Source organism: Chrysochloris asiatica, unplaced genomic scaffold (assembly GCF_000296735.1).
Source record: "Chrysochloris asiatica unplaced genomic scaffold, ChrAsi1.0 scaffold00213, whole genome shotgun sequence".
Taxonomy (NCBI): Eukaryota; Metazoa; Chordata; class Mammalia; order Afrosoricida; family Chrysochloridae; genus Chrysochloris; species Chrysochloris asiatica.
The window spans coordinates 2389289-2409223 of NW_006408731.1; the positions used below are offsets into that span (position 1 = coordinate 2389289).

General features: G+C 38.1%; 4 non-coding genes across 4 annotated transcripts; 1 reads left to right on the forward strand and 3 right to left on the reverse strand.

Moving 5' to 3' along the window:
- Nucleotides 1-1685: 1685 nt before the first annotated feature.
- Nucleotides 1686-1767, reverse strand: TRNAS-UGA. Its single transcript has one exon. It is a non-coding gene; the product is annotated as a tRNA-Ser (tRNA).
- Nucleotides 1768-4155: 2388 nt separating this feature from the next.
- On the forward strand, nucleotides 4156-4237 carry TRNAS-AGA. The gene has a single exon. It is a non-coding gene; the product is annotated as a tRNA-Ser (tRNA).
- Nucleotides 4238-6054: 1817 nt separating this feature from the next.
- TRNAS-AGA lies at nucleotides 6055-6136 on the reverse strand. Its single transcript has one exon. It is a non-coding gene; the product is annotated as a tRNA-Ser (tRNA).
- An 11971-nt stretch (nucleotides 6137-18107) lies between these two features.
- Nucleotides 18108-18179, reverse strand: TRNAQ-CUG. The gene has a single exon. It is a non-coding gene; the product is annotated as a tRNA-Gln (tRNA).
- Nucleotides 18180-19935: the final 1756 nt, after the last annotated feature.

Here is a 19935-nt window from a genome sequence, read left to right on the forward strand (position 1 = left end):
GTTTTAAATTGTGTCTCAAAGATTACAATGATTATAAGCACTTATAGAATTTTTAGATGATCTCTTCTGTAAATTGATCTATGTGAAAAAACCTTTGACTGATTGATTGACTCTTCCTTATCTCCGTAATGACTGCACCCAATCCCTCTCATAATAGAAAATTTTAAATGTGAGGTTTACATTTACTGGAATGTGTCCCTGCAAAGCAGATATTCGTATTATATGTGCATTTAATTTTACCTGTATAATATTTAGTTACATATTTCACTGTGCTTCTGACATTTTCACCATATCTTTTGGATTCAACCACATATAATTACTTATACATAGCTCAGCAGCTGCTCCTCGGAAACCCTTTACAGGGCCTATGTAAGTCAGAACCAACTCGATGGCACTTAACAGCAACAAACAACATACATCACCTACTCCTTTTCAATGCTGTATAATACTTCCTGGTGTGAATCCACTTGGCGTTGACACAAGATACATTTTAGTTGAATATGAAATCATTGATTCACATCATGATTCTTTTTTACTCTAGAGAAGGCTGCTTCCAGTATGATTTTCTTCTCAAAAGGTGATTTAAAAAAAATCTATAAACAAATATTCTTTTATTGTCAAAGTAAAATAATTTAATAAGAAAATATTCAGTTGGGATCAATGTCTCCCTCATAAGCTTTGTGGTAGACTTATTTTCTTTTCTATAGTCCACAGCTATAAGTCTTTTTCCTGCTCTGATTAGTGCTATTGTTCTTATGTTGCCCCAGCCCTGCCATCTCTTCTTTCTCACTCAGAACTTTGCTGTTACTTTTCTTTATTCTGTATGGGAATTAAACTCATTCTTTCTGAATCTACAGTTTGTTTTTTCCAGTTATTTGTGTTAAGCACACAGAAATACTTTTATCCCCTTGAAAGTATTGAAGTAGACTGGGAATATTGACAAAAGAATTTACTCTGTTATCTGTGTGCAACAGAATTGAGGCATTAATTCTTACTAATGAGAAATAATAATTCTTACTTATTTCTTTCAAATAGTCTTGGATTCTGCTTCCAAATCCTGTTGACTGAAAAAGTCTTTCCCAATATCAGGCTCTGGGGTCCTGGAGCTGAAAGATCTAATGTGTGGAGAGTTCTGCATAAACAGCTAAAACACATCACTTAAAAACCAGCACTTTTGGGGACAGATTAGAGGTTTAAAAAAAAAAAAAGTGCCAGGCACCAGATTGTTGTTAAATGCTGTTTAGTCGGCTTCAACTCATAGTGACCCTGCATAGGATTTCTGAGGAGCAACTGGTAGGTTTGAGCTGCTGATCTTGTGGCTCACAGTCCAGTGCTGAAGCTCCGGTGCCACATCAGGAGTCCCAAGCTTCGGATAGCCAACAACATCTGTCAGTGTTACTACCTTTTATGTGTCCTGACAGAACTAGACAGTGGTTAAGAGGGTGCCGCCTAGGTGCTATCTATTACAGCAGGAGTGGCAGGAATCTGACCCGATGTTGTTTAACTTCAGAACAATGGTGGTGGTGGTGGTGGTGATGTGTGGTGGAATTGGTTCCGACTCATAGCGACCCTGTACAGGGTTTTCGAGGCTGTATGCTAATTCTTAGGTAAGGAACGCAGGTTTTAAAAGTCTCCAAATTCGGGAAAACAGGATGTTACCTGATTCTGTGGGAAAGCTAAAAGATCGTAGCCGGCAGGATTCGAACCTGCGCGGGGAAACCCCAATGGATTTCAAGTCCATCGCCTTAACCACTCGGCCACGACTACTTAGCTATGTTGTGGCTGCAGGACTGGGAAGTCAACTAATAATGGAAGAATGGAACATTCACAACTAGTTGGTATAAAAGGTGGCTCCAGTCCCTTCCCTGGTGAAAGACTTGAGATCATTCAAGAATGGGAAGTTCTCAATCACCAGAGCCTCGGGAAAAGGGAAAGCTTAAAATAAAGTTTTTCCAAGGATTCAAACTCAGCGGGAGGATATTCTCGCTTCCAAAACTCAAAAACGCAACAAAAGGGTAAAAACACGTAAATGTCAGAATAAATTCAGCTAAATTAATAGAATTGATTTTTGGTTCAGAAAGTAATGTGGTTTATTAGATTAGGATAATGAGGGGAATACTTGGATTAGATTTCCTTGCACAAAAATATCAAGGACTCTTAAATCAAGGACTTCAATTTGGAATTTTGGAAGTGAGAGTGCTTCTCTAAGTCATAAAATAATAAATTTAAATGGATTTTCAGATGCAAAAACAAAGAGACCTTCATCATCCAGGTCAGCAATGTCTCTTTGATAATTAAAGCTCTTCCATTTACCCTAAAACAATTAAGAATAACATTTCCATGGTTAGCAGTCAAATACTTAACCACTATACCATCAGGGTTCCTATGTATCCTTTATGGGATACTGTTGTTAAATGCCAGTGAGTCAGACTCACAGGGACCCTGTATAGGGTTTCTGAAGAACAGCTGGTGGGTTTGAACCACCGACTTTGCTATAGGATAAGTCCAGTGCTTTTCCTATAGCACCACACCTAACCACCACAAAAATCAGAACCTTATTTATTTATTTTTGTTTCCACAACACCAATAGCATCACCTGGCTCACCACAATATTGTTAAACCAACAAATATTTGATAAAAGAATGGCCTTGAAGGAAATTTTAATATTAATGTCTGGTTAGTTTTCTTCATCTCTAAAAGGGTTTGCACCAGTAATTAATATTTAAGAGTTTCATGAAATTTTCCCAATGAATAAAACAAATCCAGAGGCAGCTGAATTCTAATACATCAGTCATTTGAGGAAATGAACACATTGGAATTAAGTGTTTGGGAAGGTGGAAGGTCAGATATTTCTTCCTATTGTTTGTTTTGCTTCTGAAGGGTTTCCTGAATAGGCATACAGATGTTCCTAATTAAAGATCTATTTTCAAGAGAGATTAACATAGATGGAGATTTTAGATCCCAATCAATAATACTAAATGCAATGAAGAATGGACTTTAATCATACCATGAAATAATGACTTTTCAGAAGGGTCCCATGGTATATTAGGTATACTCTGGTTTAAATCTCTTGGTGAATCTGTGTCTTTCTCAACTTTATTTCCTGGAACATTTTTAAATCTATATAGAGGATAAAGAGATTTCAGCAGTTGCACTGCAGCCTGTTTCATAAGGAAAGAAAGAAGGGTGAAAACTAAAGTACTGGAAAACAACAGCAAAATTTCATTGTTTCTTTGTGTTTAGAGATCCAGGTCTAATAAAAACTAATAACCAACTGGTATAAAGTTTATTTCTTTACACATTCATATTTTCATTTTGTATAGTTAAGGGAGTCCTGGTATAGCCCTATAGGATAAGCACTGGACCAGTCCAATTGCAACTGCTCCTTGGAAGACCTTTACAGGGTCACTGTGATTCAGAACTGACTTGATGGCACGTGATCACAACAGAGTTAAATTTTTTAAAGATAAAATGTACCAATCATAGAAAACTCAAGTTATTTTGAAGTATATTTATTGGAAACTGAAATATCTCTTCTACTCTGTGCATATCTACAAAATTTCTATCCACAACAGCCAACTTATTGAAATCAGGCTTGGCATAAGATTCAAGAGTTGTAACATATATATTTTACTTGTTTTCCACTCTCGTTTTATACTGTACCATTGGTAGCAAACCTTTTTTTGCATCTTGGTTATCTATTTCCCCTAAAATTAGGTCCTGAAGTGTATTTCCTATGAGTACAAAAAAGCGTACCTCATTCATTTTATTAACTGCAGAATCTTCCATTATACAAATGTATGAATGTTCTAACATTTACTTCAAAACTGATGGTCATTTCAAGTTTTTCAAATCTCTGCTATGCCTCATAATTCTGCAGTCAGCATCAGACCCTACCTTAGTTGTAGAATATAGCTCATGAATGCCCATCAGAGACCTTTTGAATGTCCATCAACCCATCAGATTAAGGGGTCCTCCCAGTTCTGACCATGAAGAGTCATTTGACAATTTGGTGCAACAGTATGATGGCCATCTAAATCATATCAGAGTATGAACCATTGCCAGCAAATGCACTTTGTGGTATAAAGTGTATGTCATGAAAACAGTTACATTCCAGTTCAACTACTTTAAGGTAAGGAGAAACCCATCTTGTGTGTAGTCGTGGCCGAGTGGTTAAGGCGATGGACTAGAAATCCATTGGGGTTTCCCCGCGCAGGTTCGAATCCTGCCGACTACGTGCCAGCACAGGTTTTACCAAATTTGAGAATCTTGGTTGTTCTCCCCCACATTGACTAGGTTTTTCTTTTTCCTTTCAAATTCCATTTTTTAAAAAGTACTGGGTCCTTCACCACAACAAAGGAAGTTTAACTATTACTGTGCATTTTATTGTTTTGTTTTTAAGTAGGTTTGACCAAATCCCCTCCCCAAAATATAGGTTACTGGGTTTGGTTTGGTTTTATTTTCAAATTAAGTTTGACCTTAGTCTTTAGTGCCTTCTTCTAAGAGCAACCCAGGCTTTGGCGATACCTCCATGTTTCCTGCAACTAAAATCCTACTTAAAAGCAGTCCTTTTCTAAAGAAAAAAGATACTAGGAGTTTGTATGTTTTCAGTGGATTGTTCTCTTAACAAGTTCTCCGGCCATGTATGTCCTCATTTGAAACGCTGGCAAAACCCTAGACTCGTTGCAATGGTCGCCAAGATGTGAATGCAAACTGGGTATTACAAGCAAATTATTATGCAATTAAAGAAACTAAGCAAGGCAATTTTCTTTGTAATCCAGACAAAAATGGTCTACGACCTCTCGCTAAGATGGCTTGTCTTGGAGTCCAGGATAGTGTTGAAGCGCGAAGGGCAAAAACAAGGAGATTTTGATGCAGTCTTGACACCGAACCCAGCCCCAACTCAGATGCAGCATCGCGTTGTACGATGAACAAAGTATGGTTAATGCATCGACCAATGGAAGGTTAACCACGGTTGACTGCCTCCATGTGGTTATTAGAGAATTCGGTTTGTCACTATCTTGGCAGTTTAGAGAGACTTTCTCCTCACTTCTGTAGGGAGCTTTGAGCAGTTGTCATAATTTATTGTCTTACATCCAAGAACACTTCAATTATTGATAAAATATCACATACCATCGAACAAATACAACGTCTTCCTATTTAATTCATGTCTTCAGAGACATTAAGTATAATAAAAAGCTTTGAATTGCAAAATCACGTGGATCTGTATTGCTGAGCATCTGCAAGTTCTCTAGGCAGAGTATCGCCCTCCGGCAAAACACCGCTTGAATCGGTGTGCTAAAACCTAAGCTTTGAGAAGACAAGCGTGTTCCTTCTTTGCAGAATTCTTCATTGTTGTTTGAATTTTCTAATTCCTTTTTGCTGTCTTATATCTTTAAAATGGAGTTTTTATTGTTGTCCACACATCCAATAGCTCTGCTAAATGTATATATTATGAAGTTATTCTGTAGATATTGTCGGGTTTTCAAGTAAAACTTTCAATCTTCTTTCTGCTGGACCTACATATGCCTAATTTTAGTGTCTCAAAATGCATTGTCAGGGACGCACACCCCATGAGCACCCTCTGAGAAAGAAACTCCAAGAACTGGTTTGACAGGATCCCTCAGCTTTGGGTGTGGGTGCTCTATTTACAAGATTGAATAATCATGTGACCTCAATTCCAAGGTGATGTTTCTTAAACAATTTTGTAGAAATGCAAATATTCCTACCAACATTTTTCTTTAGAAAGGGGCTGTCTTCAAGCAGAGTTTTGGTTGATGGAAACACGAAGACTTCCTTAAAGCCTGGGCTCTTTTTAGAGGAAAAGAAAACACCATTAGAACTGAGGTCAAACTTAAAACAAAAATTTAGTTACCATCATCTGCTGATTGAGGATGAGTGAAAAGTTTTCCTTAGTCAAACTTGTTTTTTTAAAAGGCTAGGTACTAATAACCTCTCTCTGTTCTAAAGAGAAAGTTTTGTTAACTGGGGAAGAACCAAATCAGTGTCAAACTGTAATTGGCCAATAAACCACATTCCCAAATAGGAAGGCACCGTAGTCGGCAGGATTCGAACCTGCGCGGGGAAACCCCAATGGATTTCTAGTCCATCGCCTTAACCACTCGGCCACGACTACATGGAATCAATTGTTTTCATAGCATAAAGTAGCGTGTGGTCAAGCTTAGTTCTTTCTAAAGTGTGGCGCTGTGAGTTAATGCGCTAGAATGCAAAGCCGTTTGAACTACAAGGTCGGTGGTTCAAGCTCACCACTCGCTCCTTGGAAACCTTATACAGGGTCGCTATGGGTAGGAACCGGCTCGACGGCACTTAACAACAACAACAAAGGTGTGGGTTAATGCGCCAAACTGCAAAGCCGTTTGAGCTGCAAGGTCGACGATTGAAGCTTACCAGCTGCTCCTTGGAAACCCTATACAGGATCGCTATGGTTCGGAATCGACTAGACAGCACTTAACAAAAGCATATTTTATACTGAAAGTGCACGAGTATTTGCTGACAATGTTTCTTATTCTTTGATACCATTTAGATGATTATTAGCATGCTGTTGCACCACATTGGCAGATTTTACTTTATTTTCAAATTTGAAAGAACTCCTTATTCCGATGTGTTGAAAAAAATGAAATGAAATGCAACAGTAGATATTCCAAAAGAAAACCTTTCTAGTTTTCTGCTGTCAGCCTCTGATGACGATCCGAAAGACACATCCACGACTGGGACAGGCTCTAACAGTTGTTGCAGAATTATATTGGCATAGCCACGACTTGAACGATCTAAAGGATCATCAATTTCTGACTTTTAGACCATTTATATAATGGAAGACTCTGCAACTGTGAAAATAAATAAGATGCAGTTCAGTGTATTTTTACACTTATTGCAGTCATGGTCGAGTTAGCAGAATGGAGAAAGTTTCTGCAGGTCTTTCTATACAGGTTTTAATCCTAGCGATGGCACGTGTTTCCTGTTTAGGAGTAAATCTGTTGACACTGACAACTAACAAAAGTTCCAACATCTTTTTTATTCCAATGAACAATACCTTTTGCTTCATAAAACAGAGGTCATAACTGGATTTGTTCGTTTGTTTTGAGAGTAAATTGGCACTTATTTCCAAGACAGGTGGGATTCTTTAAATTCTAGAAAGCAAAAAATAGATCTACTGGGGGCGCATGGAGGTGTAGCAAATTCGGCAAAGCAATTACGCGATAGAAAAAAAAAAATGTATCAATGATGATAAATGCCTGTATCTCGCATCTTAGAGAACCTACCTTCTACCTACACTCGCCGACTTTCAGGGGCTTTGAACGCTCTTGTGAGCTTCACAAAGGATTCCAGAATACAAATTCATTGAGTTCATTTGGTCCCCAGCCAAAAGAAAGAAAAATGAGAAGAAAATTCTTTATGAGAGAGGAAATAAATGAGACGGAGGAGAAGCGTCCAGTAGCGCATCTAGCGGTGATTGTAAATCTCTCGCTTTGCTAGTGCCTCTTTCCTATCATCTCTTGATAAAATCAGCATCAAACTTTAAGATAATTCACAAAAATCACGTTATTCAGCCTCCCCGCCTCCTTTCATATCTCGCTCCACTCCTCTCGATCTTCCGTGTAAACTTTTTAGTCCTATCATACTTAGAGTGATTCTTCTTCAAGTTCGTTGTCATCCTCAACCTTCTTTTTGCTTTCTGGGAGAATCACAGAGGAAGTGTCTTTTTTTCCAGTGGAGGTTAAGATTTATGTGTTCAGACTCCCATGTTTCCTGGCAGTTCCAAAAAGCAACCCTAACACTTCACTATCTGTGATTTTGAGTGGGTTATTTAGGATCTCTGTACAGGTTTCTTATTCTTTTAAAATGGGGGTTAATGGTATATGTGCAAAGTTCTTAGAAAAATCCCTGCTGTAGAGTAACCTCAATATTAAGTATTGGATTTTATTATTCCTTTCTCTACAATCAATGAAAATAATTATTTTAATTTTTATTGAAAAAAAAAAACACACACATAGAAATATGCACAAATCCTAATTGTATAACTCTATGGCGTTTCTCAGTGTTTATTATTATGCACCAGTGTAACCTAGGTAGAAATAGAGCCAAACCAGGAGAAGCTCCCTCCCAGGCACTTTTCACCAAGACAACCTATGTTCAGATCTAACAACATTGGTGAAATTTGTCTTTTAAAAAAACAGGACTAAGGTAAGCCAAAAAGTATTGCTGCGAAATCCTAGAAAATTTTGTTGGACAAAAATGCCCTCATGTGAGGTTGTTTATCCACATTCTCCACACATTTGAAAGCTCTTCCATCTCTTTAACCCTTCCCCCAAGAATTCTTTGCTCTATAATTTACACCAAGTCAAAACAGTTTGAGCATCCTCAAGGGACTCAAGTCATGTTCCTTTAAAATATTCTCTGAGTTTGGGGAACAAAAATACATCTGAAGAGGCAAGATCAAGGTTGTAGGGTGGATTGAGTGAGGAATACTCTTGTGGAATACTCTTTGCTACTCTTGATGAATGAGCAGATACATTGCCTTTTTCTCACCAATGCAGTTTTTAATTAAAAAAAAAAACCAACGTTTTTCTAATAAGCACCAGTGATTGCCCTGTGTCCTTTGATGAAATTTTTGGAGTCCCAAAAAACACTCTCCATAATCTGTTGAGCTGACTTCTCTGCCTTTGAGTTCTTCTGAACCTTCCTTAAAATGCCTGATCCATCTAAAAATTGTTGTTTTATGTTGGATAGCATTCCCATAAAGTTGCTGCAAAGCTTCAACGATTTGGTAAAATGCCCATTTGAGTTTTGTTTAAAATTGTATATTAGCCCTCTTCTCAAAATATCCCTACCCCCTACCCCCCCACAACAATGGCACAAAAAGTACTGCTGTGAGAAAAGCACTGGACAGCAAGGTCGGTTTGAGCAACAAGATCAGCTGTTCAAACTCATCAACTGCTCCTTGGAAACCCTATACAGGGTCGCTATGAGTCAGGACCTACTCAACGGCACTCAACAACAACAAATGAGACCGTGGAGTCTTGTTGTGGCACTATAGGAGAAGCATGGGATCTCAAGGTTGGTTTGAACCACAGGAAAATTTTTACAAGCTGGCTAAGAGTTGAAACTGATATGAGGGCATTCAACAACAATAATAAATAAAAGCAGAATATTGTCAGATACAGTACCAGATGATGAGCCCCTTTGGTTGGAAGGCACTCAAAATATGACAGGGGAAGATCTGCCACTCAAAAATAAGCTGACTTGAATGGTGTAAAGCTACAAGGACCTTCACTTTGCTGATAAGGCACAACTCAAAATGAGAAGGAACAGCCACAAACATCAATTAAACAATTGGAACATGGGATGCACAAAGTATAAATCTAGGAAAATTGGAAGTTGTCAAAAATAAAATAAAATGGAATAAGATCAGTATTCTAGGCATTAGTGAACTGAAATGGACTGGTATTTGCCATTTTGAATATGACATTCATTTGGTTTATTCTGCCAAGAATGACAAATTGAAGAGGAATGGCATCATATTCATCTCAAAAGGAACATTTCAAGATCTATCTTGAAGTATAATGCTATCTGTGTTAGGAGATTATCCATACACCTACAACAAAGACCAGTTAAAACCACTATTATTAAAATTTACTAATCAATTACTAAAGCCAGTGATGATGAGATTGAAGAAGTCTATTAACTTCTTCAGTCTGAAATGAATCAAACGCGGAATCAAGACGTATTGATAATTACTGGTGATTGGAATCCAAAGTTTGGAACCAAAGAGGAAAGATCAGTAGTTTGAAAATACAGCGTTGGTGATAGAAAAATTCTGGAGGTGATCACAAACAATGCTGGAGATCACATGATAGAATTTTGTAAGACCAATGACTTCTTCATTGCAAATAACTTTTTAAAACTAGCATTAAAGATGACAATACACATGGACCTCACCAGATGGAATATACAGAAATCAAATTGACTATATCTGCGTGAAGAGATGGTGGAAAAGTTCCATATTATCAGCCAAAACAAGGCCACGGGCAGACTGTGGAACAGACCATCAATTGTTCCTATCAATTATGGAACAAACCATCAATTGTTCATATGCCAGTTCAGGCTAAAGCTGAAGAAAATTAAAACAAGTCCACAAGACTCAAAATATGACCATGAACATATCCCATCTGAATTTAGAGATCCTCTCAAGAACAAATTTGATGCATTAGACACTAATGAATGAAGAATAGGAGAGTTGTGGAATGACACCAAGAATACCATACAGGAAGAAAGCAAAAGGTCATTAAGAAGACAAGAATGAAGGAAAAGACCAAAATGGATGTCATGAAACTTTCTTAGAGAAGCTAAAGCAAATGGAATAAATGAGGAGGTAAACGAGCTGAGCAGAAAATTTCAAAGGGTAGCTTGAGAACACAAAGTCAAATATTATAATGAAAAATGCAAAGACCTGGAGTTAGAAAACCAGAAGGGAAGAATATACCCAACATTTCTCAAACAGAAAGAACTGGTGAAAAGAAAAAAAAAGCATTATTGAAGGATTCTATGGGAAAATATTAAATGATGCAGAAAGCATCAAAAGAAGATGGAAGAAATACAGAATCACTGTATCAAAAAGAAATGGTCAAAATTCATCCATTTCAAGAAATAGCATACAATCAACAGCCAATGGTACTGAAGGAAGAAATCCAAGGTGCACTGAAGGCTCTGGGAATTGATGAAATACAAATAGAAATCATCTATGCTAAGAAATTTGAAGGGTAGCTACCTGGCCAACTGATTGGAAGAGATCCATATTTGTGCCCATTCCAAAGAGGTGATATTATTATTGAATAATAGCATTAATAGCACATGCAAATAAAATTTTGCTAAAGATGATTAAAAATCACTACAACAGTGCATTGACAGAGAACTGACAGAGGTTCAAACTGGTTTCAGACAAGGACATGGAATGGAGGATATCACTGATGATGCCAGATGGGTGTTGACTGAAAGCAGAGATACCAGAAATGTGTGTACTTGTGCTTTATTGATTATGCATAGGCTTTTGATTGTGTGGTTCATGACAAACTATGGATAACATTGTGAAGAATATGTATTCTAGAACACTTAATTGTGCTCATGAGGAACTTGTACATAGACCAAGAAGCATTTGTTTGAATGGAAAGAAGGGACGCTGAATGGTTTAAAATCAGGAAAAATGTGTGCCAGGGTTGTATTCTTTCACCATGTTTATTCAATCTGTATGCTGAACAAATAATACAAGAAACTAGATTACATGAAGAAGAATGTGGCATCAGGTTTGGAGGAAGAATCATTAATAACCTGCAATATGCAGATGATGCCAACTTGCCTGCTGAAAGCAAAGAGGACTTAAAATACTGATGAAGATCAAAGACCACAGCCTTCAGTATGGATTGCACCTCAATGTAAAGAAAACAAATATCCTCACAACTGGACCAAAAAATAACATCATGATAAATAGAGAAAAGATTGCAGTTGTCACAGACTTTATTTTGCTTGAATTCACTTTCAATACTTATGGAAGCAGCAGTCAATAACTCAAATGACATATTGCACTAGGTAAATCTGTTGTCCAAGACCTTTGTTCACGAGCAAAGATGTTAGTTTGAAGACAGGTGCGCCTCACCAAAGCAATGGTATTTTTAATATCCTTATATGCATGTGGAAGTTGGACAATGAATAAGACAGACCATAGAAGAATTGATGCATTTGAATTCTATTGTTTGAGAAGAATATTAAAAGTACCATGGAATGCCAAAAGAACAAGCAAATCTGTGTTGGAGGAAGTACAATCAGAATGTTCCTTAAAAGCCAGGATGGTGAGACTTTGTCTCTCCTGCTTCAGACACATATATTGCAGAAGGGACCGGTCCCTGAAGAAAGACATCATGCTAAGTAAAGAGTAAGATCTCCAAGGAGATGGACTGGCACAGTGGTATTAACAATGGGTTCAACCATATCAACTATTGTAAGTATGGTGCAGGACATGGCAAGGTTTCGTTCTGTTGTGCATATGGTTGCTATTAGTAGGAACTAACTGAATGCCCCCTAAAAACAGCAACAACATACAAATTTTACTTTTTCTCTCTGTTTTCTTTCTTTCAATATTGTATATTGTAAGAGTCACCCATTACTCCTTATTAAAAGTTTGTTGATTCATATTGCCATATTTTGTCGGTTCCAATTCATAGCGACCCTGTATAGGAGTTCTGGGGAGCAGTTGGTGAATTTGAACCACCAATCTGGAGGTTCAAACTGACCTTGTGGTCCAGTGCATTATCCCACAGCACCACACCAGGATTCCCTATATACTATATTGTCATATTGTGTTCCATTATAAAAACACAACACATTCTTTCATTCATTTTACTCTTTTCATGAAAAGGGTGTGATTTATAATCAGATCCTGGCAGCTGCTTTGAAGCTGTACAATTTGTCACTTAAGGCTAATGAGAGTATTCTTAAGTATCAAAGTTTCCATCCAGTAAAGTAGACAATGAAGATTTTTCACAACCACTGTAATATTTAGTTCACTTTTCTTGTTTTAGGAAAATAAAGTAGGTATCATTTACACAAATCTTGGTCTACAAAATAACCAAGAGACAGTCAAAGGAGAATTCACAGATGTCAACTCTTCCATTCTTGACACTGGCTCCCTCTGGAATCTAAAGCAAGTCATTTCCTTTCTTTTAAGGTTTTTATTGTGAATTTACAGGGCAGATCATCAGTTTTACATTCAACAAATCATACACCTTGTTTCATTACAATGATTATAATCCCCTCCATGTACCATCAGTTAACAGTATTTCTCTCTGTTGACTTTAACTTTGTCTCCATGGTTCTGTAGACATCCGTGGCTGCTCTGATCCTTTCCCCGCTTGGTCTTTCCCAAGATGATGGCTCTGGGAGCAGCTGAGTGTCTTGAATTAAAAAGCAATGGATTTCTTGCTTCTATTACAAATTCTCCTAGCTGTAAGCCTTCCAACCTTCTAAATATTCCTTTATATGTGGTTCAAAGTTCTGGCACCATCCCTTGAGCCTGCTTGGTCCAGTATTCTGTGTCATTGCTGATGGAATTCCTCACTGCACTTCTACCCAATCCGCCATCTTGTTTGTTCTCTCATTTTACTCTTGGGAGGAAAATTTTGTGTATTTATGGTCATCCTTATTAGTGCTTTTAACCTAATTTCACATTGCATTCAGAAACAGAATATGGAAACAATGATCTAGAAATAATGGTTTAGAATAAGAAAGCCAACCTCTCTGTGGTACCTTGAATACTTGATATGGTTTTTGCACCCAACAGCTTCTTCATTCCTAACAAATAAATGATCAAATTAGTGTTGTTGTTGTTGTCAGGTGCCATCGAGTCGGAACCGACTCATAGCGACCCCATGCACAGCAGAACGAAACAATGTCCGATCCTGGGCCAACCTTACTACCGCTGCCACACTTGATGCCATCAATGATGCCACCTGGCTGATCCATCTCGTTGGGGGTCTTCCTCTTTTTCTCTGACCCTCCACCTTACCCAGCATGACATCTTTCTCCAGCGACTGTTCTCTCCGGACAATGTATCCAAAGTAAGAGAGACGAAGCCTCCAAGGAGCACTCTGGCTGCACTTCTTCCAGAACAGATCTTTTGGTTCTTTTGGCAGTCCATGGCACCTTCAGTATTCTCCTCCAACACCACAACTCAAAAGCATCAATTCTTCTACGATCTTCCTTATTCTCTGCCCAGCTTTCGCATCCATATGAGGTTATTGAAAATACCATGGCTTGGGTCAGGTGCACCTTAGTCCTCAAGCTGACATCTCTGCTCTTCAATACTTTAAAAAGTTCCTGTGCAGCAGATTTGCCCAATGCAATACGTCATCTGATCTCTTGACTGTGTTGTTAAGTGTTGTTAAGTGTCATCAAATCGGTTATGACTCATAGCAATCCTCTATAGGGTTTCCGATGAGCAGTAGGTGGGTTTGAACTAGAAACCTTGTGGTTAGCATTCCAGCGCTTACCCTACAGTGCCCCATTTAAATAGGGTATACAGGGATTGATTAGTTTAGCCATCCTGCTGTATTTAAAAGGAGCCATTTCAGAATCAAGAACGGGGGATCCCAGGGCCATCAAAAAAGAAGAACATGAAGATGTATGTACCTCACTAGTGCTGTTGTCCCTCAGTGCCTATCTATTTATTGCTTGGCTCAAAATTGAGCACAGGGTGAGTTCGGTTTCATACATTAAGAGTGACAAAGAAGCATATAGTTTTGGGGTTCCATCAGTCTTTATCTGACCATTAGGCCTGGTTTTTCTTTCTTTCTTGTCCCTTTTTGTGTGTGTGTGTGTGATTGTGAGGTTTGTTCCACATTTTCTTTCACTCGGTTCCGCATTTTCTTTCACTCCGTTCAAGTGAATACTAAATAAAGTACTCAAGTGAAAATTAAAGAAAATGAGGGGCTAAAAGAAATGCTCAAATACCCACAATTATTGAATACTGGAATCAGAGTAGCCCCCTAGCTTATCTTAATCCATATCCAATGTTCTTTCCTCATGGAAATGGGGGGGGGGGAGAAATGCCACTGGTCCTTTCATCAAAATTTCCATGTACCCAATGGAAATGTCCAATGGAAGGATGGTTAATTGTGGATTCTAACTTTCTCTCAATTTGTCTTAGATATTACTAAGTGGGTGAGCATTAGTCCCCCAAATACTTCAGGAAAGAATAACTGCTAAGTCAATAAGCACTAGAATGTTGTTTAAGAGAAAGGAAAAAATCAATAAATATAGGACAAAATCCACATGATGACGTGATGGTTTTGCCAGCCTTTACCTAAATACTTGACTGTTATTGTTGGCTGAGTCAGTTCCAGCCCATAGAGACCCTTTTATAGGGTTCCTAAGCAGCCACTGGTGAGTTTAAATAAGATTTATGCAAATTTGCTCCCTGTTAAGAATGAAAAGGAGTCCTGGTGTGGAACTGTAGGATAAGTACTGGATCCTCAAAGTTGGCAGTTCAAACTTACCAGTCACTCCTCAGAAACCCTATACAGGTTCACTATGAGTTGGAATTAACTCAATGGCCCTTTACCACAACAGCAACAAGAATGAAAATGTTTACCAAGAAGATAATTAAGTTTTAGAGACAGAGGTAGCATAGGGGCTAGTAATGACACTCCATGATAGGGATATAATTCTGCTAGCACTGAACTTTAGAATATGCACAAAGAATTACAAGGATAGAGTTATATAATATAAAAGGGTATATGGTCATTACTGTGTCAACGCACTTGGAAGAAAAATATAACAAGTTGAGAGTCATAAATTCTCAGGCTTTCCTTTGCCCTAAAACAACATCTAATTTCCTTTAGCCACAGTGCTGACATAATTCAAATTCATATTACATCATACAACTCTGTGGGTTTCCTGTTAACTTAAGAGTGGATGAACGAACTGTGACATATGCATACAACAACCCATATGCCCTTTAGCAGGTGAATGGTTAAATAAAGTGCAAAGCATTCATACCATGGAAATCTAAAAAATTAAGTAGTCCTCATGAAGGCAGGAATGAAAACAGGCAAGATATTTAACAACCAGAATAAATGAATGAATGACAGCCACATGCAACAAAAGTAGCATTTTAGCAGCATGAGATTGATTGAAAAAAGATCCTTAAGATTATCTTGTAATATTGAAAGAGTCCATGGGCAAAATGTTGAATGATGCAGAAAGTATTAAAAGAAGATGGAGGGAATACACAGAGTCACTGCATCAAAAAGAAATGGTCCCTGTTCAACCATTTTACGAGGACACATACGATTTTGAAGGAAGTCCAAGCTACACTGAAGACACTGGGGAAAAACAAGGCTCCAGGAATTGATTGAATACAAATTGAAATCTTTCTCCAAACTGATGCAGCTCTGGAGTGCTCACTTGTCTAAGCCAAGAAATTTGGAAGACCTGGCCAGCCAATAAGAAGGGATTGATATTAAGCCCATTGCAAAGAAAAGTGACCAAACAGAATGTAGAAATCATCTAACATTATCATTAATAACACATGCAAGTAAAATTTTGGTAAAGATCATTAAAAAACAGTTGCAACAGTACATTGACAGGTAACTGCTAGAAATTCAAGCCATATTCAAAAGAGGATATGGAGGAATATCATTGCTAATGTCAGATGGATCTTGGCTGTAAGTAAAGAATACCAGAAAGATGTTTATTTGTGCTTTATTGACCATGCAAATGCTTTCAGCTGGGTGGATTATGACAAACTATGGATAATCTTCTGAAGAATGAGTATCCCAGAACACTTAATTATATTCATGAGAAATCAATTCATACACCAAGAGGCAATTGTTCAAGCAGAACAAGGGGATACTGAATGGTTTAAAATCAGGAAAGGTGTCCACTGGGGTTGTATTCTTTCACCATAATTATTCAATCTGTATGCTAAGCAAATAATCTGAGAAGCTAGATTTTATGAAGAAAAACGTGGCATCAGAATTGGAGGAAGAGTCATTACTCATTAACAACATGTGATATGCAGATGATACAACCTTACTTGTTGGAAGTGATGAAGATCAAAGGCTACAGCCTTCAGTATGGATTGTACCTCAGTGTAAAGAAAACAAAAATCCTCACTACTGGACCAATAAATAATATCATGATAAATGGAGAAAAGATTGAAGTTGTCAAAAACTTCATTTTGCTTGGATCCATTATCAACACTTATGGAAACAGTAATCAAGAAATAAAATGACATATTACATTAGGTAAATCTGCTGCAAAAGACCTCTTCAAAGTGTTCAAGAGGAATGATATCAGTTTGAGGACTAAGGTACGCCTGACCCAAGCAATGGCATTTTCAATCATCTCATATGCATGTGAAAGCTGGATAAATAATAAAGAAGACCTTAGAAGAATTGATGCATTTGAATAATGGTATTGCACAAGAATATTAAAAGCACCATAGACTACCAGAAGAACAAACAAATCTGTGTTGGAAGTTCAGTCAGAATGCTCCTTAAAAGCAAAGATGGCAAGACTTTGTCTCTTACATTTCAGACATCTTATCAAGTGGACCCAATCCCTAGAGAAGGACATCATGCTTAGTAAAGTGGAGGGTCAACAAAAAAAAAAGGAAGACCCCAATGAGATGGAATGATAGTGACAGCAACAATAGGTTTAAACATAAAATTGTGAGGATGGAGAAGGACTGGACACTGTGAGTCAGCACCTAACAGCAACATAGGCTCATATTTGGTATCTGAACATTTTAAAAATACAATTTTAAATATATATATATATATATATATATATATATATATGATAAAACTAAGAAAAGCACTTTGGACTTGTCTTGCCTTAAAATGTGGCAAGATATTTGCCATAAATGAACTAACTTGCAATAGAAGACATTTCATTTTATGAAAACAAAATTATTACAGATACATCTTAGTATACAGTATTAAAGTGATATGATTACTTTGGGACATATTCAGTATAAACAGCAATTATATGTGGTGAGTTAGTGTCACCAAAATTTAAAGGAACACCACAGAAGCAATCGGAGGATGTATTTGAATCTTTATTTGATCTATTGCCAGTGCTTTAGTTTTCCCTGTGGGAATCCTTTGTGCTCAAATACCTGAGACTTCAAGCACATCTTTAGTTAAAATTCAAATAAGAGATTTTCACAAATCTTCACTTCTCAATGGAAAATGAAGAACAATTCTGATCAGTGTTCATTCTAATGGGCATTATAAACTCATTCTATCTGGGCAAAGAGATGTATTCATTCGTATCTATCTTCTCCCTCAATTCTGTTGATTCTTTTTACTCCTACATGAGAAGAGTTCACTATATTTTATAAAACAAACCAAAGGGAAAGTTTAACTCAGTGCAAAAATTCTCAAGATTGAGGGGAGAGAAGATTTCCTGCTTTGAAGGAGTCAGCAGCAACTAGTCACTTGACCACCACTTCCAGGTTACACGCTGGGTTCCTGGGAACACCGAATTCTTTGCCGCCATACCTAAAAGGAAATGTGGGGGGGAAAATAATGTGTAGGTTCCACCGAGATTTGAACTCGGATCGCTGGATTCAGAGTCCAGAGTGCTAACCATTACACCATGGAACCCCACAGCTGCTGCCCTTGCTAGCACTCCTTCCTCGTGTGATAAATCTCCGTTTCTAAAAGTATGTAATATTTCGGTATAAGGTTAAATAATATCCTAATTTTCCTCTCAATCGCCATTGCACACGCCCCTTTTCTCTTGTGCACACGCTATTGGTGAAAATCCAAAAGCAAATCTGTTTCTAGAGATTGGTAAAATAGGTCCCTCCTAGCACCCCTCTGCTTTCTGCAGCTCGCGAGGGCTCTGCCTAAGATCAGCCGCGCTCAGCCAGGATGCCCAGACGCCGGGGCCAGCGGTGCCAACGGGGCCTTAGCGGAGCTGCGTTGACAAGTTGTGATGATGGAGGAACAGTAGGACTCGCTGCCTGCCCAGAGCTGCTCCCATTTCTCTCCCTCGAACTCTAGAGACAGTTTTGGCCGTTTAATTTCGTGACCATGTAAATTACGGATGACTTTATTTGAGGCAGCTTGCCAACCAATCCTGGTTCTTTCGGGCCTTGCCTTCGAGAAAAGGAAAAAAGCGCTCAGCCAAGGAATGCCTTCTGCTTCCCGGAAAGGCTCTACTTTGTGGAGAGCTAAGGGTAAAACAATGTATTAAGAAAAACAAAACCAAACAAAAACCAGATATTTTCAAAGAATCATTTTGAAACTTGGTTCTCTTCGAGAAAGCTTTGACTTTATCTCTTTTTCCCGCAGCAACTAAAGATTTCCTGATATTAAGAACCGGACAGGACTTGCTGTTTTGGGTCGCCCCAGCTTTGGTAAGAAAACAGCAGGACGCAAGCACGATTTCAGAAGGCAAAGCTGAAGCACTGGTGAAAGAAGCAAAGGATAGTTACTAAGTAAGTAATCTCACATGTCAGGATTTGAATCTTCCCCACAAGATCCCATGGGAGGTACTGGAATTTGCCAAGACTCTATTTATTGCATAAAGACCTTTGATTGCATGAAAAGAAATCTTTTGGGCTTGAAGATGGTGGTGGTAGGGTATCTTGCCTCATCCGCAGGGATGGGTGTTCTGCGATTGAGTGACAGTGGCCGTTAGACTAGCAGAAAGAATATCTTCTTGTAGCCTGCTCTTCTTCAGATCCCTATGTTCCATCAGTACACTAGCTCAGGAGGAGAAAAAACGTAGAATGAAAGTCTTCTGCCATGTGAGGTAAATAAAGGTGCATTCCGGAAGCCTCCAGAATACGACAACGAAGGTAATGAGCACTTTCAACATAATCCTAGCTTACTGCAGGCTTTTTGCAAACTTCAGATCCAGACACCAAGCTTATAATGAACATTTCTAAGGACTAGAGGTTGTATCAGGTTCTGGGATCTATGGAGGGGGGGAAAAAAGTAAAAATTAATCCTTCAATAGCCAAAACTAAAACTATTTGAGCAAGAAACAAAGCAATATTGTACTGTAACCCAAAGAATAAAATAAATATCCACGATTCTATGCTGATATAAATTATTGAATGGATAAATAAATGGAGAAGAGGAGATATTTGGGAAATAAATAAAATGCCTGAGTGAGTATGAAGACTCTAAACTAAATCCTACAGCCTGGTACCAATAACTTCCCTGATGTGAAACCGATCTCAGTTACCCAGGAAATCTGTGCAGAAGAATTCCAAATGGCATAAATTTCCATTCCTTAATTGTGGGCTGTGCATAGTGACTTCTTTCCAAAGAGTAGAGAATGGAAGGGGGGTGGGGGTGGAGAAGAACACAACCTGACAAATACTATTACTTCAAACATCTGATCAAG